Source organism: Carlito syrichta, unplaced genomic scaffold (assembly GCF_000164805.1).
Source record: "Carlito syrichta isolate Samal-C Ts95f unplaced genomic scaffold, Tarsius_syrichta-2.0.1 Scaffold306509, whole genome shotgun sequence".
Classification (NCBI taxonomy): domain Eukaryota; kingdom Metazoa; phylum Chordata; class Mammalia; order Primates; family Tarsiidae; genus Carlito; species Carlito syrichta.
Window position 1 is genome coordinate 25,066 of NW_007250605.1, and position 3,936 is coordinate 29,001.

The window sequence follows — 3,936 nt, forward strand, 5'->3', positions numbered from 1 at the left end:
CATCCCCGACCTCCTGGAAAGGCAACGGGTGCTCTTCGGAGAGAGGGCAGGTTCAATGCCATGAACTGAGTGCTGGGCCGGGTGCCTCCCAGATGTTCCAGGAGGCCGCAGAGCACCCAAGTGTGGGATCTGGACTTTGAAGACAGGACGCCTGCATCTGAGTCTGAACTCCATCCGGCGCTGACTGTGCTTGTTTGCGAGCGCAGCTGCCGCAAAGGACCACAGACCGAGGAGTCGAGCCAACAGAAATCTGTGGTCTCACGCCCTCGGAGGCTGGAAGGCTGTGGTCTGGGTGCGGGATCCTTCTGAGGCTGGGAGGCCGGACCCGTTCCGGCCTCCCTGTGCCCCGGCCTGTTCACCCTCTTCCAAACACTCCTTGGTCCCCCAGCGGGTCTGTGTCCACATTTCCCCTGCTAAAAGCACGGCGGTCATGCTAGATTGGGGTCCACCCTAGTCTGGTCGGACCCAGTGTGACCTCTTCTTAGCAAGGATCCTGCTTCCAAATAAGGCCACCTTCCGAGGTGCTCAGGATTAGGGCTCCAGCCTGTGACTTTGATGGGGCAGGGGACACAATTCAGCCCGTTGCCCTGGGTGTGAGAGTCGGCCATCGCTCCATGCCTCAGTCCCCTGGCCTGGAAACCAAAGACGCCGCGTAACCCCCACGCCTGTTGTGAGGGTGAGGTGACTTACTACAAGGAAAGCACTGAAACTGCCCGTCTGCCACTGGTGCCACACAGACGTTCACTGCTATCGTGTGGCCTGTAGTCATGGGTGTGTGGCTAACTGTCTAGAGCAGTGGTCACAACTGCGTATGCCTATCGGGGATGGGCAGTTGCCTAGCCAGGTGACGTGGGCTGACAAGGGCGGGTGGACCCAGCAGATGGGACAGGAGAAACCCTCACCGAAAGGGGCTTTCATAAGTCCAACCTTGTCAGGCACACTCAGCAGACACAGCAAAACCCACCTCTACCCTGGGTGGAACTCACCGGCGGGGGTAGAGCTCCTGGTTGCTCTTTTTTTTTTTGAGTTGGAGTCACCCAGACTGGAGGGCAGTGGCCTCTCCCGGCCACCGCAGCCTCGACCTGCCGGGCTCCGGCGATCCTTCCGCCTCAGCCTCCCGAGTAGCCAGAATTACAGGCGCGCGCTCCCACGCCCGGCTGATTTTTTGATTTTATGGTAGAGATGAGGTCTCGCCTGCATAGGCGGGTCTAGAACCCCGGGCTCAGGCCATCCACTCATCTCAGCCTCCCAAAGGCGCAGGATTACAGGCTGAGCCACCGAGCCCGGCTTCCTGGTTGCTCTTGATGTCAGTGGAAAAAGCAAACGGATCATGACCTACGTGACCCTTGGGTGGGGCGGACAGCCATTCTGGAAGGAGAGCTCTCTCGTGCACGAACAGGGCAGGGCCAGGCGCAGGGGCTCACGTCTATAATCCCAGCTCTTTGGGAGGCCGAGGTGAGAGGAATGCCTGAGCTTACGGGTTCGAGACCAGCCCGGGCAACTTGGCAAGACCTCATCTCTACAATAAATAAAAAAAATTAGCCGGTCATGGCAGCGTATGCCTGTAGTTCCAGCGATTTGGAAGGCTGAGCTGGAAGGATCACCTGAACCCAGTCGGTTAAGGCTGTGGTGGCCGTGAGGGCTCTACTGCACTCTAGTCTGGGCGACAGAGTGTGGCTCCCACTCAAAAAAAGAGAACAGGGCAGGAGCTGACTCTCTGGCCTAGAAGGAACCCAGCTGTCTTTAGCCTGAGCCCCAAGCCCACCGAGATAGGTCAGTGATGCCTGCCCCATCTCCGGTGCCCGTCAGTCCTCACCAGCCCAGGCCAGTGCTCTGGCCACTGCACGCCACTGAGGGTGGCAGGAGGACAGATCTCACGGGGCCAGCCGAGGTGGCCAGGTCTCAGAGCCGCTGCTCGGGCTTTAGCCCTCCTGGGGGTGGCTTCAGAGGGAGGGGGCTCTGCCGACACCTTGACGGGGACCCCTACCTGTAGCCCCGCGAGAGTCAGTCCCTGCGGTTTTAGGGCCACTCAGCTTGTGGGCACCAGGGGCGGCAGCCTCGGAAACGGGCACTCCCCGTCCCCCCGCTCCCTACAGACAGGCCTGACGGCAGCTGCCTCGCCCTGGCCGCCTGCCCCTAGGTCTCCTTCTATCCATAACCACCGCCCGCTTCCATGAGTCCCCTCCTGAGTCTGGATCCCCGGACGGCCCCTCCCTCCGGCCATAGCTCCCTAGGCCTCCTCTGCCCTGGCCCGGCCCTGGCTTCCAGCCCCGGTTCCAGCTCCCACGCCCCACCAAGCTCTCCCTGGAGTGGACCCTGCTCCTCCTGTTTGAATGTTCGGCTGCGTGTGACAACAGCCACATCCTGGCTCCTCCTTGGCCCTGGGCCAGCCCTTCTGCTGCGCCCTTGAGCACCTCCCCGGCCCTGGTCTCTGCCGAGTGCCCGGCGTGCTCCGTTTCACCCTCCTCTCTGGTCTCTCCATTCCTGACAGCATCCTGTTCCTCGGAGAGGTCCCCTCTCTGCTCCCGCCTCCTGCTCTCTCTGCAGAGGCCTCCGCCTCCTCGAGCTCCGCACCTCCAGCCCATCTCCCGAGCCCCTGTCTCACGCCCGGGCCATTCTCCCTCCGCCCCGGCCCCAGGGTCTGGGTCCAAGCCGGCATCCCCTCTCCGCCAGACTATCGCAGCCCTTCCTCTGGGTCCTGTCCAATCCGCTCCAGGCAACACACCCAGGACAGCCCCAGAGAGTCCTCTGTCGCCTGCAGGGTGACCCTCCACGCTGGGTCGGCCCTGGCTTCTCTCTCTCCGGCCCCTCTTCCCCCGACAGGCTCTCGGTCCCCACCCACTCTGTTGCTCTCACAACCCATCACTCACCCCGAAACACAGCCTCGTCCTGCCAGTGGGGCGTTGGGTCTGTTCACCCCTCTCCACTCAGCCAGGGCTGTCAATACCTAGACGAGGTCAGTACCCAGACGAGGTCAGTACCCAGATGAGGTCAGTACCCAGACGAGGTCCATTCTAGACGAGGTCCGTTCTAGACGAGGTCAGTTCCTAGACGAGGTCAGTGCCAAGATGAGGTCAGTACCTAGACGAGATCGGGATCGAGATAAAATGAGTGCCGAGACAAGGTCAGTGCCGAGACAACGTTCTAAACCCCAGGGCCGAGGCTACCAACTTCCCAAAGCATTTCCTGTTCCGTCCCCTCTCTCCAGCTCCAGGGAGCAATCCTTCCCTCCCTCGCTGGCTTGACCGCAGAGGGCTCCGTCCGGGGCAGTGGTGTTTCACTCATTTGCTGTGACACAGATCTCTCTTCTTGAGGCCAGGGACATTTTCGGGGACATAATTAGTCCTCGGTAAACATGGATACTGGGTGGATGGATAGAGGCATGGATGGACGGAAGCATGGAAGGAAGGGAGGGAAGGGGGAAGGAAGGAAGGCTGGCTGTATCCCAGTCCTTCTCAGCCCAAAGATTCTGCCCCCCGTGACCCCTTCCCAAGCCCCTGGGCTCTGGGAGAGCAAGTTCTAATGTCCTGGCTACTGGCCCACCCCACCCACTCACCCGGCAGCTACGGACCTCGCTGCATCTCCCCAGAGTTTGTATGTTGAGATCCTAACCCCAGTGTGGCTGCATGTGGAGACATGGCCTTCGGGGAGGGAATAAACGTGAAATGGGCTCGTAGAGTGGGTCACTAGTCTGATAAGGTGGGTGGCCTTCTAAGAAGAGAAAGGTGGCCGGGCTCAGAGGCTCAGCCTGTCATCCCAGCACTTTGGGAGGCCGAGGCGAGCGGATTGCCTGAGCTCGCGGGTTCAAGACCCACCTAGGCAACCTGGCGAGACCTCGTGTCTACAATAAATCAAAAAATCAGCCGGGCGTGATAGCGCGCGCCTGTAGTTCCGGCTACTCGGAAGGCTGAGGCGGAAGGATCGCCGGAGCCCTGC